Source organism: Bombus terrestris, chromosome 13 (assembly GCF_910591885.1).
Source record: "Bombus terrestris chromosome 13, iyBomTerr1.2, whole genome shotgun sequence".
NCBI classification, from domain to species: Eukaryota; Metazoa; Arthropoda; class Insecta; order Hymenoptera; family Apidae; genus Bombus; species Bombus terrestris.
In genome coordinates, this window is record NC_063281.1 from 9,175,303 (window position 1) to 9,196,512 (window position 21,210).

At 37.2% G+C, this 21,210-nt stretch overlaps 1 protein-coding gene and 1 long non-coding RNA gene across 6 annotated transcripts in view; both read left to right on the forward strand.

The window, feature by feature from the left end:
• Nucleotides 1-1,412: 1,412 nt before the first annotated feature.
• Nucleotides 1,413-4,034, forward strand: LOC125386202. Of its 2 annotated transcripts, XR_007226167.1 has the most exons (3): nt 1,470-2,096; nt 2,225-2,779; nt 3,575-4,034. It is a non-coding gene; the product is annotated as an uncharacterized LOC125386202 (long non-coding RNA). The 2 variants fall into 2 exon arrangements; XR_007226166.1 differs by lacking the exon at nt 3,575-4,034 and having other exon boundaries at nt 1,413-2,096; nt 2,225-3,154.
• A 2,554-nt stretch (nt 4,035-6,588) lies between these two features.
• The window catches only part of LOC100643709 (neuropeptide CCHamide-1 receptor), a 49,458-nt gene continuing 34,836 nt past the window's right edge, over nt 6,589-21,210 (forward strand). Inside the window, exons 1-3 of one of the 4 annotated variants that reach the window (XR_007226185.1) lie at nt 6,589-7,188; nt 7,317-9,412; nt 10,247-21,006. The gene's annotated coding sequence lies outside the window, so the exon portion shown is untranslated. Of the gene's footprint in view, nt 7,189-7,316; nt 9,413-9,486; nt 9,545-10,246; nt 21,007-21,210 lie in introns of those variants that run through there. The other 3 variants (XR_007226186.1, XR_007226187.1, XM_048411467.1) reach the window with 3 other exon arrangements.

Below are 21,210 nucleotides of genomic sequence, written 5' to 3' on the forward strand. Positions count from 1 at the left end.
AACATGGCTCTCCCCCAAAAGGATACAGAAGACAAACACAGAAAAAACACAAAAAAATATTGGTGGATACGGAATTCACAACAAAAACAACAAGATAAAGAGCCACAGAACGGCAACGCTCACCGAACCAAAGTGTAAATATGTAAATATGTAAATAGATAAACAAATATTATACTAATCCCACAGAACACCCCTCCCCACCCCTCCCAGTCCATCCCCTCCCAGCCCCTCCCTAATAGGCTAGCGAACTGTCCTGTTTTTGCGTCCAGGCTTTCAGGACATAAATTAAAATATCGTACATAAGCACAGCGCAACAGCGGCTTAATTTTATTTTATTTAACAATAATAATCTTAAAAAAAAAAAAAGAGAAAAGAATGTAATAATGCATGGCTACGTCGTACCGCCGCGTATCGGTACTCTTGCCTGTACCACCCTACAATTAGAATTCAGCGTTTATTCTGGAAAAAAAATGATGTAAAAAAATATGTAAATAACCTGGAACAAATAAACAGAGATAAAAAAAAAAAAAAAAAAAAAACTCTGGCCGTCTTCCAGCAGTCTATTTCTAGCTTGCTTCCAGCTCCTGCTTCCAGCAGTCCAGGAGTCTTCCATCGACTCCTGCAGCCTTCTTGGTGTTCATTCTTCCGGCGGCATCGACGATATCGCCTTCGCCGATGACGACGCTGAAGCTGATGCCGACGCTGAAGCTGATGACGACGCTGAAGCTGATGCCGACGCTGAAGCTGATGCCGACGCTGAAGCTGATGACGACGCTGAAGCTGATGCCGACGCTGAAGCTGATGACGACGCTGAAGCTGATGCCGACGCTGAAGCTGATTACGACGCTGAAGCTGATGCCGACGCTGAAGCTGATTACGACGCTAAAGCTGATGACGACGCTAAAGCTGATTACGACGCTGAAGCTGATGACGCCGCTGAAGCTGATGTCTCCTACTTCTTCGGTCTCTGCCTCTTCGCGGCCCTCGTAATGGGAGGGTCCGTGTCCCATGGTGAATAGCCTCTGTAGGACTGCTTCCACCATGTCGATCGGCATGTCGTTGGTTGGTTTCTTGCTTTTGCATCTCTTCATGACTGTGCGATAGGGTTTGCCTTCTTGCTTTTCTGTATGGATGGAAACGCGTTTGAAAAGTAGAACGGAGTAATTAGCGATGCACGATCCCAGGCTGGTGAATATTTTTCCATCGGGAGAAGCCAGGTCGAGCGATAGATTTATATGCTTGTTCTGTCAGTTATTTCAATGTCTGTTACGCGATAGAAAATGAACATAAATGAATAATAAATGTATTACAGCCATAAAGATTGCTTGATGTACGCCACCGTTTTTCCCCTATTTCTCCGATACAATTTTCCTTTTTTTTTTCTTTGCGAAACACTTTACTAATCGGTACGTATTCGAATTATCCTCAATTATTCTCGGTTGTTTCCGTTTCCTTTGGATTTACATAAGTACTCGTTTGATGTACGTGCAGAGTGAGATAATAATTATTAACAGCTATAAAATAAGAAGCGAAAATACGTTGAAACTCGACTTCTAGATTCGCGAGACTTTGCAGAGCTTTGAAACTCTCGTGTTTCAAACCTAATAAAAAGTTGTAGAGGGAGAATTACATTGCGAGATCTGTTAAGGAATATCGTATCCTTGTAATAGGATTATTTCAGCGAGGCAAATTCCGTGTTGCGTGTAACGCGTTGCAAAGCCATGAGCTTTCTTTCGGGTTAATATACATAACCGCCTTATTGAACTTTCCATCTCACACGTGAATTTTGCGATGTAATTATCAACACGAGGAGGGTGATGTAAACTCCCTAGAGTTCATGTAGGATAGGGATTCTTTTCGTTTTACGGGTAGCACGACAGGCTGTGTTTCATGGACAGAACGATCTTCCTTTGTTTTACGGACGGCCATTTGAAGAAACACGTTCTTCCCAAACGAACGGACAGAGAGTTACATTAGAGACAGATAAGGTTTCAGAATAGTTATTTAAGATTTTAAAGACTGAAGATTTAAGATTTAAAGACGGAAGGAGAAATATTGGTAGCTAAGGACGTTGAAAATCGATTCTCGATTTTCAGGTAAAAATTGTATCAAAGACTTGTTATTTCCCGTGTAGATAATTTTCGTTGTTTATTGTTATAGACGCATATTAATTGTTTATTTTTGTATTTTTAATTACTTCATAATAAAAAAACTCGATTTTCAGACTTCAGAATCGATCCCTGAATTATCCAATTATTGAACCTTATAAATCGACTTTCCCTACGCCATCTTGCTGAAAGTTAACCTACGCGTCGTCATGAACGAGAACGCGAAACAGTAGAAGATAGAGAAGATATAGAATCTATCAGAAGACCAGAAGACGAAATATGCTATATTTTCCCCCCGGAATATCAAGAAGAAAAGTACCATCAACAATTATTCAGTTTACCAATAGTGAAGAAGGTCGCAAACAGTCTAACCAAGGTAGGCCAATGTAGAAATATTAAACTCACAATAGATGACGAGACAGCAACATTGTATATCAATACGGATTCAAGCTTCGCATTCTGAGACATTGTCTTAGAGGAACCAGAAATAACTTGCAGAAGAAAAACAAAGACGGAAATTGACATGGTAAAACTTCTAGAGACTCTCAGAAAATGAGATAAGAGGGAAATAGAGGAAATAAACTTCAATATAGAACAATTTGAAGGAACTCGAAGAGCCACAGACTGGATATCGGAGCATGAAGAGGAATGCAAAAGATACAAAATAAAAGGTAATGAGGAAAAAGTCAAAGGTTTAAGAAAGTATCTAGGAAAAACAGCAGAAAGATGGTACCAAAGGAATCTGCTGAAAGCTGAAGGACACAACTGGGGAGATTGGAGGAAGCATTTCTCAAAACTTTTAATCCTTTGAGTGCTGTGGGCCCATATAGGTGTCTGGTGAAAGCTATCAGTAAGGACTAAGGATATATATACTTGTTTTCTGTAAGTGACTGGCATGGACTAAGGACACATGTATAGGTTTCTCAATTGTTCCAAACACCTACGTAGAAGTAATACTATTACATTTGTGTGAAATAAATATAAATGCATTCCTTACGGCATTAAAAAAAATGCCAAAAGTGTCTCCTTATTGTTGAAGTGATCACCACTTGTAAGAAAACTCTACATATGGTTTTGTTAGTTTTCTCAAGCACTGAGATTTTCACATACAATTAAATTATTAACTTGTGTTCTATTTACTAAATTTAGTTTTCTAGTTTATTACCCAAATTCTAGTTAATTGTAAATTTCAATGTTTATAATAAATAATTAACAATAATTAAAAAATTTCTTCAATCATTTAATATCGCGCAAAAGAATTGCTATAACTTATAACGATTTGTGCTTTGAATAGTCAATCAATAGAGTTCAATCTACCGAAAAATTATTTCGTCCATAGCGATCGTCAGCGCTAGATACGCGCCGTAAGTACGGACGGCATAGGCATAGGAGTATTCAGCACTCAAAGGTTAAGAGTAAAGGTTGGTCGGTAATACGATATGCTTACAATTTTATATACCTTTCAGGTTCGTTCATAGAATATGCAATAGAGAAAGGACGACTAATATTGGAGGTAAAAGAAGTAAAAAGAAGAATGCCTGAAGATGTGAGGGTGCACCTGATTGTCATTGGATTACCTATCGAAATCCAAGATAAAATCGAAAGAGAAAGTATACAGTCAACAAATAACCTAATGGGAATTTTGGGACAATATGAAGATTGGAGAAACTGATTTCATAAAAATTATCCGTGCAGATCGATACCCAGTAATGACATCCAAAGAAATTCGAGTATGCGAGAAAGAAGAAAATTAAATTAATTTTCACCTCGACTGACTGTCCATCCTCCAATGGACTAAACGAGAGGGTAAATCAGACATTAGTAAACAGCATCAGATGTAAGATCAATTAGAAAAAAAAAGAGAAACTGGACAAAAATCGCAGAAGAAAGCGTAGAAGAGTACAATAACACCAGAGTGTAATGGGATTTGCCCCAAATCATTTACTGTATGGAAAAATGATTGAAATCGTCCTTAAGGGAATAATGGAGAATAAGATAAACCTAAAAAGAGACAGAGGAGAAGCATTCAAAAACTCAACAAGAAATTTCGAAATCAACAAACAAAAATACGATAAAAAAAGAAGAGAACACGAATTTAAAATTGGTGATGTTGAGGTGGCCGTGTTGTGAGTTATAGTTGTTGGGCGTGGTCCGCTGTAGTAATTGTCACTGGGGGCTGTAGATGACGCTGCGCCGGGGTACTGCTGATTTTTCCTCGGTTTTTTGGTGCGTGGAGGTAAAATCGGAGTCCGGTCGCCGGGATTCGAACCCGGGTTCCGAACGTTCGCAACTTAAGACGTTAACCACCGCGCTGCCGTCGTCCGACACTAGTTAGTGTCGAGTGGTGGTATTTGGCTTGTCGAGTGCCGCCACACTCCCATGCCCGGTTAACAGCTGCATGGTGTGATGATCGATGTCCATCTTCTTTTTGGTAAATAGCAGCGCATTCGGTATTAATTTCCTTGCGCCTCTAGTTCCCCCTTCAGCTCGTTGCCGTCATACGCGCCGATCTTGGTCTTATGGATCTTGTTCCTCTCGTAAGTCTCTCCGAGCATCTTTATCTTTATGTAGATCGGGAGATTCCCGGTCAACACGCAAAGTGCCGCGTGGGAGACGGTACGGTATGCCGTCGTTGTTATGCACAGGGCCGTTCGTTGTGCCCGTTTCAGCTTCTTCCTGTTCTTATCGGTATTCGCTAAGCTAATTCTTCTTTCTGAACCCATACTGCCTCCGATGGAACGGGTCCGTTCCGATGCATCTCTCGATGATCTTCTTATAGCATTTTTCCCAGATCTTGCTCATGGCTGGGAGTATGCTTATCGGCCGGTACGCGTTAAGGAGATTGGGATCCTTTCCCGGCTTCCTTAGCAGTATTACTCTGGCCGTCGCACGGCAGACACTAGGTGGAGATACAACATGGCTCTCCCCCAAAAGGATACAGAAGACAAACACAGAAAAAACACAAAAAAATATTGGTGGATACGGAATTCACAACAAAAACAACAAGATAAAGAGCCACAGAACGGCAACGCTCACCGAACCAAAGTGTAAATATGTAAATATGTAAATAGATAAACAAATATTATACTAATCCCACAGAACACCCCTCCCCACCCCTCCCAGTCCATCCCCTCCCAGCCCCTCCCTAATAGGCTAGCGAACTGTCCTGTTTTTGCGTCCAGGCTTTCAGGACATAAATTAAAATATCGTACATAAGCACAGCGCAACAGCGGCTTAATTTTATTTTATTTAACAATAATAATCTTAAAAAAAAAAAAGAGAAAAGAATGTAATAATGCATGGCTACGTCGTACCGCCGCGTATCGGTACTCTTGCCTGTACCACCCTACAATTAGAATTCAGCGTTTATTCTGGAAAAAAAATGATGTAAAAAAATATGTAAATAACCTGGAACAAATAAACAGAGATAAAAAAAAAAAAAAAAAAAAAACTCTGGCCGTCTTCCAGCAGTCTGGTTCTAGCTTGCTTCCAGCTCCTGCTTCCAGCAGTCCAGGAGTCTTCCATCGACTCCTGCAGCCTTCTTGGTGTTCATTCTTCCGGCGGCATCGACGATATCGCCTTCGCCGATGACGACGCTGAAGCTGATGCCGACGCTGAAGCTGATGACGACGCTGAAGCTGATGCCGACGCTGAAGCTGATGACGACGCTAAAGCTGATGACGACGCTAAAGCTGATTACGACGCTGAAGCTGATGACGACGCTGAAGCTGATGCCGACGCTGAAGCTGATGACGACGCTGAAGCTGATGCCGACGCTGAAGCTGATGACGACGCTGAAGCTGATGCCGACGCTGAAGCTGATTACGACGCTGAAGCTGATGCCGACGCTGAAGCTGATTACGACGCTAAAGCTGATGACGACGCTAAAGCTGATTACGACGCTGAAGCTGATGACGCCGCTGAAGCTGATGTCTCCTACTTCTTCGGTCTCTGCCTCTTCGCGGCCCTCGTAATGGGAGGGTCCGTGTCCCATGGTGAATAGCCTCTGTAGGACTGCTTCCACCATGTCGATCGGCATGTCGTTGGTTGGTTTCTTGCTTTTGCATCTCTTCATGACTGTGCGATAGGGTTTGCCTTCTTGATTTTTTGTGTGGATGGAAACGCGTTTGAAAAGTAGAACGGAGTAATTAGCGATGCACGATCCCAGGCTGGTGAATATTTTTCCATCGGGAGAAGCCAGGTCAAGCGATAGATTTATATGCTTGTTCTGTCAGTTATTTCAATGTCTGTTACGCGATAGAAAATGAACATAAATGAATAATAAATGTATTACAGCCATAAAGATTGCTTGATGTACGCCACCGTTTTTCCCCTATTTCTCCGATACAATTTTCCTTTTTTTTTTCTTTGCGAAACACTTTACTAATCGGTACGTATTCGAATTATCCTCAATTATTCTCGGTTGTTTCCGTTTCCTTTGGATTTACATAAGTACTCGTTTGATGTACGTGCAGAGTGAGATAATAATTATTAACAGCTATAAAATAAGAAGCGAAAATACGTTGAAACTCGACTTCTAGATTCGCGAGACTTTGCAGAGCTTCGAAACTCTCGTGTTTCAAACCTAATAAAAAGTTGTAGAGGGAGAATTACATTGCGAGATCTGTTAAGGAATATCGTATCCTTGTAATAGGATTATTTCAGCGAGGGAAATTCCGTGTTGCGTGTAACGCGTTGCAAAGCCATGAGCTTTCTTTCGGGTTAATATACATAACCGCCTTATTGAACTTTCCATCTCACACGTGCATTTTGCGATGTAATTATCAACACGAGGAGGGTGATGTAAACTCCCTAGAGTTCATGTAGGATAGGGATTCTTTTCGTTTTACGGGTAGCACGACAGGCTGTGTTTCATTGTCAGAACGATCTTCCTTTGTTTTACGGACGGCCATTTGAAGAAACACGTTCTTCCCAAACGAACGGACAGAGAGTTACATTAGAGACAGATAAGGTTTCAGAATAGTTATTTAAGATTTTAAAGACTGAAGATTTAAGATTTAAAGACGGAAGGAGAAATATTGGTAGCTAAGGACGTTGAAAATCGATTCTCGATTTTCAGGTAAAAATTGTATCAAAGACTTGTTATTTCCCGTGTAGATAATTTTCGTTGTTTATTGTTATAGACGCATATTAATTGTTTATTTTTGTATTTTTAATTACTTCATAATAAAAAAACTCGATTTTCAGACTTTAGAATCGATCCCTGAATTATCCAATTATTGAACCTTATAAATCTACTTTCCCTACGCCATCTTGCTGAAAGTTAACCTACGCGTCGTCATGAACGAGAACGCGAAACAGTAGAAGATAGAGAAGATATAGAATCTATCAGAAGACCAGAAGACGAAATATTCTGTATTTTCCCCCCGGAATATCAAGAAGAAAAGTACCATCAACAATTATTCAGTTTACCAATAGTGAAGAAGGTCGCAAACAGTCTAACCAAGGTAGGCCAATGTAGAAATATTAAACTCACAATAGATGACGAGACAGCAACATTGTATATCAATACGGATTCAAGCTTCGCATTCTGAGACATTGTCTTAGAGGAACCAGAAATAACTTGCAGAAGAAAAACAAAGACGGAAATTGACATGGTAAAACTTCTAGAGACTCTCAGAAAATGAGATAAGAGGGAAATAGAGGAAATAAACTTCAATATAGAACAATTTGAAGGAACTCGAAAAGCCACAGACTGGATATCGGAGCATGAAGAGGAATGCAAAAGATACAAAATAAAAGGTAATGAGGAAAAAGTCAAAGGTTTAAGAAAGTATCTAGGAAAAACAGCAGAAAGATGGTACCAAAGGAATCTGCTGAAAGCTGAAGGACACAACTGGGGAGATTGGAGGAAGCATTTCTCAAAACTTTTAATCCTTTGAGTGCTGTGGGCCCATATAGGTGTCTGGTGAAAGCTATCAGTAAGGACTAAGGATATATATACTTGTTTTCTGTAAGTGACTGGCATGGACTAAGGACACATGTATAGGTTTCTCAATTGTTCCAAACACCTACGTAGAAGTAATACTATTACATTTGTGTGAAATAAATATAAATGCATTCCTTACGGCATTAAAAAAAATGCCAAAAGTGTCTCCTTATTGTTGAAGTGATCACCACTTGTAAGAAAACTCTACATATGGTTTTGTTAGTTTTCTCAAGCACTGAGATTTTCACATACAATTAAATTATTAACTTGTGTTCTATTTACTAAATTTAGTTTTCTAGTTTATTACCCAAATTCTAGTTAATTGTAAATTTCAATGTTTATAATAAATAATTAAAAATAATTAAAAAATTTCTTCAATCATTTAATATCGCGCAAAAGAATTGCTATAACTTATAACGATTTGTGCTTTGAATAGTCAATCAATAGAGTTCAATCTACCGAAAAATTATTTCGTCCATAGCGATCGTCAGCGCTAGATACGCGCCGTAAGTACGGACGGCATAGGCCGCGAGTATTCAGCACTCAAAGGTTAAGAGTAAAGGTTGGTCGGTAATACGATATGCTTACAATTTTATATACCTTTCAGGTTCGTTCATAGAATATGCAATAGAGAAAGGACGACTAATATTGGAAGTAAAAGAAGTAAAAAGAAGAATGCCTGAAGATGTGAGGGTGCACCTGATTGTCATTGGATTACCTATCGAAATCCAAGATAAAATCGAAAGAGAAAGTATACAGTCAACAAATAACCTAATGGGAATTTTGGGACAATATGAAGATTGGAGAAACTGATTTCATAAAAATTATCCGTGCAGATCGATACCCAGTAGTGTCATCCAAAGAAATTCGAGTATGCGAGAAAGAAGAAAATTAAATTAATTTTCACCTCTACTGACTGTCCATCCTCCAATGGACTAAACGAGAGGGTAAATCAGACATTAGTAAACAGCATCAGATGTAAGATCAATTAGAAAAAAAAAGAGAAACTGGACAAAAATCGCAGAAGAAAGCGTAGAAGAGTACAATAACACCAGAGTGTAATGGGATTTGCCCCAAATCATTTACTGTATGGAAAAATAATTGAAATCCTCTCTAAGGGAATAATGGAGAATATGAAGAATACTTGTCGAGTGTCACCACAGTGATATAGTCTTCACCCACAATGGAAACAAAGTGAATAGAAATAAGCTGGAAGAAATTAGGAAAGGACCTCTCAAAATTCTAAGAAGGATTTCAAACTTCATATATGAAGTGGATAACGGTAATCGGAGATCTGATGGGAATTTCTTCCACTCAAGTAAGCTGATCCCTTATAGAGAAGATAATTAACGATGTAATTATCAACACGAGGAGGGGAGATGTAAACTCTGTAGAGTTCATGTAGGATAGAGATTCTTTCTGTTTTAGGGGTAGCACGACAGGCTGTGTTTCACGGATAGAACGATCTTCCTTTGTTTTACGGACGACCATTTGAAGAAGCACGTTTTTCCCAAACGGACGGACAGAGAGTTACATTATAGACAGGCAAGGTTACAGAATAGTTATTTAAGATTTTAAAGACTGAAGATATAAGATTTAAAGACTGAAGAAGAAATATCGGTAGCTGAGGACGTTGAAAATCGATTCTCGATTTTCAGGTAAACATTCTACCAAAGACTTGTTATTTCCCGTGTTGATAATTATCGTTATTTATTGTTATAGACGCATATTAATTGTTTATTTTTGTATTTTTAATTATTTCATAATAAAAAAAACTCGATTTTCAGACTTCAGAATCGATCCCGGAACTATCCAATTATTGAACATTATATATATAATAATATAAAAAATACTTAAAATATTCAAAGTACTATGATTTCTCTAATACTTGTTAGGTAAAACAATTTTCTACCGAGGTTCTTCTCTCTTAATTGCATTCTCGAAAATATGAATTTATATAAAAATCCGTAGTCTAGTCTAACTGATATAATATGTGTTGTTTAAATTTTACTACAGGCCCATATAAAAAAGACGTAAAAAGTGACCTTTACTTCCTATTTCGAAATTCCAACGGTATTGCTATTTCTTCAAATTATCTTTACATGTCATCCAGTAATCTAATCTTTCTAACTTCCCCAAAAAGATGAAGTCGCTTGGCTGGATTTTAATAAAGTTATTATGTTTCAAGGAACGTGTGCTGATATTTGATCGTCATCAAGGAAGCCGTGCTTTGCTGTAATATTAATGAATCAGCGTATATTTATACTTGGGTAGATATTAAATGAAGATAATATATAGGATAAAATGGAAGATAATACTTCAACAGATATCACAGAAATATAGTAGAAATATAGTACGATAATTATGGTAATATGGACATGATATAATGGCTGAATGGATTTAATATGATTCTTTTAATTAATCGTGACGCTAGGTTTATCTCTGCATCGAATAATCAATAGGAACGTGGATATGAGGGTAAGGAAATTAAAATGGTGCGAGACAAGCGGTATGTAACTTTATAAAATTAAATCTGCTAAGGAAAATGTGCAATTTAACAGATAAAATAATTTATAATACACGCAACATGTTTATAAAATTTTTTTTATGAGACGTATTCAGATACAATACTTTCGTAAGCCCCTGTTTATTTGACAAGGTCTATAGCGTATTCACCGTTCTACTCTTTTTGCTAGATGCTGAGGGTACTCGATAATCGAGTGACTTTCGTGACTTTGAGTGATTTCACTCAACGTCCAACGAACAGCTCGAAGCCGAATACCAGGAATAGTAAGAAAGTATTTACCAATCATTTTAAAATCCTGGATAAATCACGTACATTTGTTAAAGATAAACAAAAGAACAGAATTAAATATTCCAGAGCTACAAGAGACTCCGCCCCTTTTTTTTCTTAACAAGCTCTTTACTATTCGTCATGAGAATTTAACAGCAACAATTTGTGTCTCGCGTGACTTACAAAATTTTAGTAATAAGATCCAACTGTATAAGAGAGCTCTGGAATAATTTATTTCGGGTTTATTTGCATCTTATTTAAAGGGACAAAGTCCAAAGAGGGACTGATACTCTCTTTTTTTCCAGTTTCTTCTACACAGAAAGGAGGAGCAAGCTTACCCTTTGTACAATAAATAGAAGGAGCTACATACGTTTTTAATCGCGAAGATCGCGGTAAACTTACGAAATTTGGAAACGTCAAGGGTATCGTAAGGTTTCTGTGAATCCTTTTTATGGATTCCCGTGAGTCTCGATTTACTGCCGCTTTTCGTATTTCTTGTGCGTATTAAAGGACCTTGCACGACGCAATCTCAGCGGAAAATCTTAGCAATAAAACGTCCAGCTGTTAACCATAACTGGCATTGAAAAATTTGGAAATGTCGTAAAAGTCCAGATTGTCGAAGTAACACGTACACGTTGTTCAAGTAACATCGTAAAAAGCAATTTAGAGGAGACAATTATTATAATAGAATTTCTCGAATAATTAGTATGACGTGTGCCATGTGAATAGTCGTGTTTGATGTGGTATTATTAGTTTCCCATCAAATTTAACTGTTCTTTTGGCAATCTACGTAAGAGATTCAAAGCAAACAAATCCATCGACTGTAAGTATTTATTAAACATTTCTAAACTCAAAATAAAAGAGAGAGAGAGAGAGAGAGAGAGAGAGAAAGAGAGACAGTAATGACTCGCCACTTTTTATTTTGTTAATCTAAAATAAATTTATTCAGCAGTTTACCAAGGCCCTAGTTTGATGCAAATGAGAAACGGTAAGTGTTAGCAACACCATTTCCAAGAAACTTGAGGTACTATGTCAAACTTAGTTGACACGAGAAGCAACCACTGTACGCTTAACTGACGGTCACGGAATACATTACTTCTTGATACAATCTTCCTGCTTGATTTCCCTTTACCTTTGATTTTCTCCTACCTCTGGAAACCACTTTGGTATTTAATATTAACATAGTTCTTTAGATGGAACAACTAGCTCTCTCGATAAACTTAAATATAAATAGAGAACTTTGTTACGAATTTAATTTTAGAACAATTAGTGGAATGTTTGTTAATCTGCATTCAAAGTGAATAAAATTCGCGTTATGGAATTATTCCTTTCATAAATAAGCGAGTGGCTGCCGATTCAGATAAATTGAAAAATTAGTTGCGAAGAAGTAGAAAATGTTTTTTTATTCCCGTAGTTTTCTTACGCCAGGCGAATTAAAATTAACAGAGTTTTCTTATCATGCAGATTTCTGCATGTTCATCTAATAAACTGGAAATTTGCCGCAAGCGGCAAGCCACGCCAATTCGCCGAAACTCTTATCGAACAAAATAACTAGAAACTTCTTCCCTCGCTCTATTTTCCATACATGCGCTAGTTTCTCTATACATATTCGTTTTTCCATTTTTGTTGCAAACGCTTCTTCGCTTCAATGATCATAGGTTGATAAATCAAAGGCTTTATTCGAACTTATTCCAGTCGAATTTTTTCCTTAGTTTTAATCAAAATTCCCTTCCATCCGTATTAATTTTGTCACGTATAAGCAGCTGAGTTTAATTTCGCTCTTCGTGCACGAACTACAATTCGTGAAATACAATTTATATGACCATCAACTCGACGGTCCACATTTACACGAATTTTTTCGACCGTATTTTAAATGCCATGAAATATCGGACCTAGGCAGAATATAATTTCTATCAAATTATTCGCGTACATTGCAATATTATTCGCTGTATTTCTTTGCACACTATACGTAGTATCGGGTAAAATACGATGGTTCATGAAAGTGTTCGGAGAATTATCAAACCACTTGTACGTGTGTCGTATAAAACATTTCGAAACTTTATTAGCATTGTAATGAGACTGTAATATTTGAAAAATTTTAAATGAATATGAAATCTACTCGCAATCGTTTTGAGGGGTAGTTTCATGCATATGAATTTTCTGTTTGAAGAAACAAAGGATGATGTCTAATATAACGAAAAACGACTGTTCAAATACGTCGGTGCCTTTTATGAAGCTCGTAATCCCTTGCTCGTAAACATTTTCAGATTTCTGTCAAATTTTCCCAATATAATCGCCAGTCTTTCTTTTGATATAGGGTTAATCAAGTTTTAACATGTTTCGTGCAACACACATACTATATTGAGGAAACTCGTTAATGGATAATTTACAGAAGAATATTGTCTCGAAAGCGCGATGCAAAGAAAAGACAGTGGTTCGACGATAATTCAATACGAATTACTCGTGAAAATGGATACACGTTGTTAATTTAAAACGACGTTAACAACATCGTGATCACACATTGTCGGACCCAAGGCATTAATGTTTAAAATTAGAAAACCACTTGCAAGTCTGGCTATATATTCGCGTGTTAGAACACTCTGGCCGAGCAAAAAATGTTTGCCTATCAATTATTCGCCACTTCTTCTGCTGCACGTATTTGCGTACATATATGTTGCGCTCTATTTTTTTACCCCGCATGACAAAATCTTTTTCGTATGGTCCATGAAAAATCACACTTTTTGTGAACTCATAATTGGCAGATTTCTCGGTCAAGTTGATCCACAAACACATATTTCTTAAAGATACGTATACAACAATTAAATGTAAACGGAGATTTGTTTCATCTTCAGAACACCATAAATCATCTTAATCTCAAAATTATCATAAATATTGGAAAGAATACTCTACTTTAGTTATATCACATATTTTTCAATATTTGTCTGCATTTTTGTATCTTTAAATTTTTCACAAGTTCGATGATTCGTCATAAACGAAATATTTAATTGTCCTTTTGTATCCTTCGATTATCAAATTATTTTCAATATTCCGCACTACTTTTTATTCTATATATTAATTATCGTCAAATCTAAAAGTCTATCTAAAAATCTATCGTCGAGAATTATCTCGTAGTTTTTATTTCGGACCGATTTTCCGTTAAAAATTATTAAAGTAACTCCTCTGTAAGCTGCAAATGTGCTTGCAATTATTTCTAATGATATCAGAATTTTACGAACGCTTTCGTATTTGGTCATCTTGTAAAATAAAGTCGAACGGACTTAACTCGATGTGTTCTGTTTATCGGTAACTCGATTCGTAAGAGATTTCGTAAATAATACCTTTTGCTCTGTCCTCCTCTTTCCACCGGTGTAGGACTTTGGTCTTCGTAGATCCGCTCCGCTTAAATTCGCCGCGTTTCACACGCGTTCAGTTCTGGCAAGTTCACTCGTTACGTTGTCGCAACCCGGTGCTTCGTCGTTTCACGTTCCTTAGACGTTCAAGTCGACGAGATACTCTTCTTTGGCTTTCAAACAAGAATCTATGGAACTAGAATATAAGAAATTAAAATGAAAATCAGCCGGCCGTAAAGAAATTCAGATTTCCATGAAAAAATTCGAATTTGTTTCTTTATTTTTACCACTGTGATAAAATGGTGGAGATTAGAAGGAAATCACTTAGCCGAAATGTAGAATATGAAATGTCAAAGCTTATTAATCTACGTATTACTTTTCTAACGTTTCTATCTATTATCGTGATTGCTATCGTACGTCTAATACTTTTTATTATTATTACAGGTAATTATTACTACAGATAACTTTTTCAAATAGGATGTTTAGAGTAGGTCGTAATCATTTATTGTTACAAGGAGAAAATCCACCGATGGATTCACTTCGAGATTTCAATTCGTCGAAATCGACAGCGCGCCGTAAACTGAAGCGGAACTGGGATTCGTTGAGGATCCACGGCTCCCTCGACGCAGTCGCAAAACACGATGCATCGTTTTGTCTACTCTTTCTCCTCTTTCGACGCCTGACATTGGCTGAAGGGCGCGCCCCCTCGAACCACCCGTTTTTTTTTTCAAATCGTAATCAAAAACACACCTATTCGATCTAGGAAGAATGTTCACGTTAATCTATTTCTCTGTTCAACCTTTTTCTACCATATACTACAATCAACCACCCAATATTCCAATTGTATTTTTGTCAAATCAAATTCGGTAAGCAGATTCCGTACGACGAATTTCCTTGTATACTGAATGATGTAATTTAATCGGAGTTAATTAGAAATTCACGATAGACAGTCACGTTGAATTGTGGATAAATCATAACTGAAATATCTAATTATACAATCGGTTTAATTACATTATCATGGATGCAACATTCGTGCAAATGATATAATGAATTAGGAGTACACATAAACCGCGCGAGGATAAATATTCCGCGCCAATTTGGAATCGCTGAAGAGAGCTCGCGTTCATAAGTGGCAATGATTTCCCGTAGGAATGCATCTGTTGCATTTGGTCGATCTGGATTAAATCAATACGACGCAACAGTAGTCAAACAGAGGCGTTATTTATTTTGCATCCTCCACCGTATTTTTCTTTCCCCATCGTCACCGATGGTCACTCCGGCGGATTAGCCACGCCAGGAATTTCTAGAATCGACCAGATTACGACTACGCAGCGCCGCGTTCCTTGTTGCGTTTGCGAATCCACTTGGAATTCAATTAGAATTCCTATGGTAAGTGACAACAACCAACAGATACACATCGAACCGTGACGCATACAGTTGTAGAATTTCAAGTTCCTCGCGCCGAAACGATTGGTTCAGAAGAAAGAAAAGCACGCTAATTCTTCAGTCTGCAAGATTCGATAGTTACGATCGCCAGTTGTACGCTGTTATACCGTGAATTGTGTACGAACGCGTGACGAAGATTTCAAGCATTTTGTGCTGAAATAATTGCTAATCGTACTGCACGAAGAAAAAAGAAATACGCAAATTTTTTGATATTTGAGTTTCGATAGTTGTGGATGGCAAAACGTTTGTAGATTCAATAACACGTGGCAAGGATTTCAAGTTTCTCCTGTCAAAACGATTGACGACCGAACGACGACGACGACAAAACGAAGGAAGGAAACAAAATTCCGGCTCTGAGTTTCGTTAGTCGCGAAACGTTCGTAGATTCGTTAACATGTGACGAAGGTTTTTAGTTTCTCGCGTAGAAATAATTGGCAAATGTGCCAAAAACATAAAACTTCGCTAATTTTTTAGTTTTCGAATTTCGTTGGTCGCGATCTTGGGACGTTCGTGAACGATTCATTAATATGTAACGAGGATTTCAAGTCTGCCACGTCGAAACGAGTAACACGAAAAAATAAAATTCCGCTAATCTCTTAATCTTCGAGTTTCGTTGGTTGCGATCGCAATTCATTCGTACACGACTCGTATTGTGGATCGATGGTGAGATAGGAAATTGCGTTAATTTATATATTTGGTTAATTTATGCTTTCGTTGGAAATTTCGTAGCCTTTGCTCGCGATTAATCGACAAATTACTCTAATATGCTTCGCTTCTAAATTACTGTAAAAATTTCGCCGCATATACCAATGTAATTTCGGTCTATCGGGAGTGTCGATCAATTTTCCAGCGTGAATATAATTCTGCAAGTGTCGAATCATCTACCACGCAGAAATGGATTCTGTCGGTATACAGCTGCTACTGGAGGTCCGTTTGATCGATTACGATAAAAAGACGGACTTTTAATAAAATTATAGAGCCAGGAACAGGATCCATTGAAAGGAGAAGATCTTCGTTCAACAAGCTTCGAGGTAAGCAGAGATATTGACTCGCCGTTGTAACAATTAATCCTATTAATTCTCGATTTGCTCGATGGTTCCTTTTCCTCACTGATACTTGCGATTTGTCCTTTGTATCGTGTTCACAATCGTTTCGTTAAAGTCCTGATAAATTTCAGTGTATTTAAATTCAACTTTCAACTGTTCAATTCCAAACGAAATATAAACAGAAGATTCGTGGTTTTTATATATTCAACTCGTTTGATAGATATTTATTTTATTCTTTTTATCTCGGTTTAAAACGTTGATGTTTTTGTCGTCGGATTAACCAGATCAATTGACAGTGATACGTATGTTCACAGATTCGTGTTTCGTCATTTCCTGTTTGCCATCTATTTTTCCTTTTTTGTGTTCCATTCATTTTCTTTTCCAATTATATCGTCTCTACTAAACAAGCAAACAGAAAGGGAGAGGTAGAGAGAGAGAGAGAGAAAGAGAGAGAGAGAGAGAGATAATTTTGTGGTATTTTTGGAACAGTATCTTCTTCAGGTTATCCGAAATTTTACCACCCTTCCTTCTGTCACCAAGTTATGATTGACCCTGTTCCATCCAAACGAATAAAATGGGCGCCCCGCAATCACTGTCATCTTCATAACCCACATGCTTCAGCTACAAAACGATAGTGGGTGGTCCAGATTTGCCGCTTATTTACCAATCGTTATGCCATCCTGTTTGGTTTGGTTAAGTAGGAAGCAAATAGGGATACCCTAAGCGGGTTTGGCGTTTCGTTGAAATTGCTATAAAGGTATACACGGTACAGTCTGGTCTCCGTGCCAACGCAAAAGGAAAATACAGCATGAAAGGAAAATACATTGGTCGATGAATGTCCCGAGGGAAGAGGAATAAGACCCGTCGACGCAAAATCTTAATGGATTTCGTGTCTATCTCAAAGAAAGCTTCTAATAATCGAATATACTAAATACCACTAACATAATGAGATATCTGAACGTGTTTCAGTGTTTATAAAAAAAGAAAACATTTGATACTTTATTTTATGTGCTCAGCAGTTCTAAAGTATATAGACTTTATAAGTATATAGACTAGGTATATAGACTAAATATATAGATTAGTATATAGATATAAAATGTATTTTAATCAAAGAGTTATTTAAATGAACCTGCAAGCTTTTTATTCTTTATAATTGCCATAACTGCGTATAATAGGATATTACGATACAATTACATTGACATTTAGAAACCAATATGGAATAATTAATATAAATTATTAATAATTATATATAATGATTAATGGAATTATTAATTGCATATCTGCTACTATTTTGTAATTACGTATCTTCAGATTTTCCAATTTGCAATATAAATTAAATTCAAAAGCGAACTTGGTATATCCAAGCTTAATTTTCCCCTCCGTTTAAATTTTTTAAATATTTGAAAAATTTCTAATTATCGATATCTCGTTTACACTGTACAATTCATTATACTATACGCCCATGAAATGAAAGGTTTGAAGTTTTCCCAATAGAAATAAATGTTTGAGGAAGTATAATTGTATGAAACGTTAAGGATCGAGGATCTAAAGAGATCATTTAAATGTATAATTATTTATTGATTCTACAAGAAACATAGTTAGTGCTGTTTCCGATTTTTAATTTATTATTGCGTACATTTCTGTAAAATTCTAGTTAATCAAAAGCGTCCAGATACTTGTGAATGGTAGTGTATGTACTCTAGTAACGAAAAAAAAAAAAAAAAAGAATAAAGGAAGCTAACAAGGAACGAGGGAAAAATGAATCAACGTTTATTTTAAATTCTGTATGGTAACTTTTCAGTGCAGCCGCTCAAAGTTTCCCGCGATTAATTTACACGATGTCGAGTTAGTAGAACTTCGCCGCTGGTTCAAATCCATAACTTTCGGTATGACGGCTGTGGTTTTATCGCACTCGACGCGACAGTAGTTTGTACGTAGCCTATCTGTTGGAAATTACTGAAGAGGAATTAAAGCAATCTTGATGCGTGCAATGATTGAAACCTATGTTATTATCGAAGTTAAAATGTCTCGATAATAGTATTATGCCATTTTTCTCTAACGCTATGAAAAGACGCCTTGTTGTGCTTCATAGAGGTCGCGCGTACAAAAGAGAAACTAAAAACATAGGAGTTAATTGAAACGAAGTAAAACTGGGAAGTGTATCAAAGAAACCAAAATCTCGGTATATTTTTAATTATGTTAATTGAAGCTAATTCTATTATGAGCTACGAATGTTTATGCATATTTATATTTTTGATATAAATAAAGACATCAAGTTTAATTACAGTTTAATTAAAGATAAGATAGCATTTTTGCATACTAATAACTTATAACAATAATAACTTATAATGTTACTAGTAAGTTTAATTATACAAGGAGACTTTGTAACTGCATTACAATGTCTCTATACAAATTAAAATGATACTATTTGCTCCGCGCGTTAAGAGTTATGCATAGTTACGAAGGAAACAATTCCGCGGTCAATTTCGGAATCAAAGTGACATGGTATGTACACGATACGACCTATCGGGTTCGATGATGCCATTTTTACGCTACAATCGATGCAATCAAGAGCATTTAAGTTGACCAGAGCGTCGTTGGAATACCAAACGATTCCGTTACCTTATGCCAACCACTATCCGTTAAATCGCAAACGTCGATTCGTAGTATTCTGGTCGAAATGGGACAGACATTATGCAATTCACTCACAGAATTTTTCGAGGTATTTGGTTTTTAGCAATCTTCATGTAGTTTCCGATTTTTTTAGAGAAATTCTTGATATTTTGTTTCTTTTATTGCCATTGGTTAATTCGTAATAGATAGTTCAACTGACCAGAAATTTACGATATCACAACATTGTCGCACTTTGCGCGCAATCACCGTTATTCCCGATATATGGTAACTGATGTCCTCTCATAGAGTCGGGAATGGTATTCTAAAAGAAATTCTGTGTCTGCGCCGTTCTAGTCGTAATTCGACGAAAGTATGCATTTCAAAACAACAAATGTCATGAAAGAACAGGTGTTATTACGGTAACATTTTCCTCTCATCGAATTCCAATTGAAAATGTCAAATTTCTTTGCATGGCGCTTCCACAGGCATCCTTTCAGAAGTATATCCCTAATATTTTTTTTCTAATTTAGCAGCAATTGCTAGGCTGGATTAACGATAGGTATTAAACTCATAAATAAGACCTTTACTACGGTTCACGGTACGGATATTGAATCCCCTGGTAAAACTTCGAGAAATATTGACAATACGTTTTATGTCTTTTTATAGTATTCCAATGGATATAATGTCCGTCATTTTTTTCAATTTATGTGTCTTTAGGAACACCGGGAGACCATGATATATTCCAAAGTGATTTTATCCCACATATTTTTTCGAATTTAATTAAGTGATACTTTACATGCATAGAAATGGTATTTTACGATGGCTTAATAAAAATTTCCTTTTGGAACCATGAAAAAGTAGACGTTCTTTTAATATCCATTTCCTTTGGTTATATCACGTAAATAAGTGCCATCTATGCTGCAATTTCATCGTAAAAGCAAGCCAAACTTTTCAGTTGAGTATTCGACGAGAGAGTTGAAGATAGCTTCCGTTAGCGAACACTACCTCCATCTGGTGGCCGTTACATACATTATTCCCAACGCGAATCGATAAAACCCAGAATCAGCGCGCTCCATTATCCCTCCTGGATAAGAACAATCGCACCTTTCTCTACCGCAAGGGTAAAATACCAACGATAAAACATGAATCTGAATATCCCACATGTCTTCCATGAAAAGTAAGCTTTGAACGCCATCTGATACACGCTTGATCCAGGAAAAACAAGCGAAATTTTTGCCAGCTTTTTGTTACTGACATCTACGAAACGACACACTTTAGCATTTGCTGGCTGTCCGTAATTTGTCGAATAACTTTCGAATTAACCATGCAAATTTTTCGCTCGACGTGATTTGTGTGCTAGTTTTAAAGTTACTCACTCGTACAGCGATAATACCTCAAAATTGCTCCTCGCTAAGTTTACTTACAAAATTGCTATCTCGCCATACAACAGATTAAACCGACAGATCTATAATCGGCTTATGTTTGTACCGTGATAAAAAAGTTTGCTCGTATAATCGGTTAGCCAAACGAACGAGGGCGTAAGGTCCTCGCGGCGCCTGTTTCGCTGTGGATTCGTTTAGTGCCGCAAGAGAAACAAACAGTTGCTTTTTCCGTCGCAGTAAATTCATTCGTTTCACGGATCACTGTGTAGCTATGCATATATGGCCAGGTGGGAAAAGCACGAAACTACTTTGAAATGGTAGGCAGTTTCTTTGAAAGAGCTATGCCCCACTCGACCGGAATTATAAAATCAGAGTCGAATGTTTGCACCAAATATTTGGTCGGAGAACGAAATGGCAGGGAGGAGAGAGAGAGAGAGAGAGAGAGAGAGAGAAAGAAAGAGAGAGGGATGGGGAGAGGGGCGAGAAAACGCCTCCATTCGAGGCCACACGGTGTACACTTC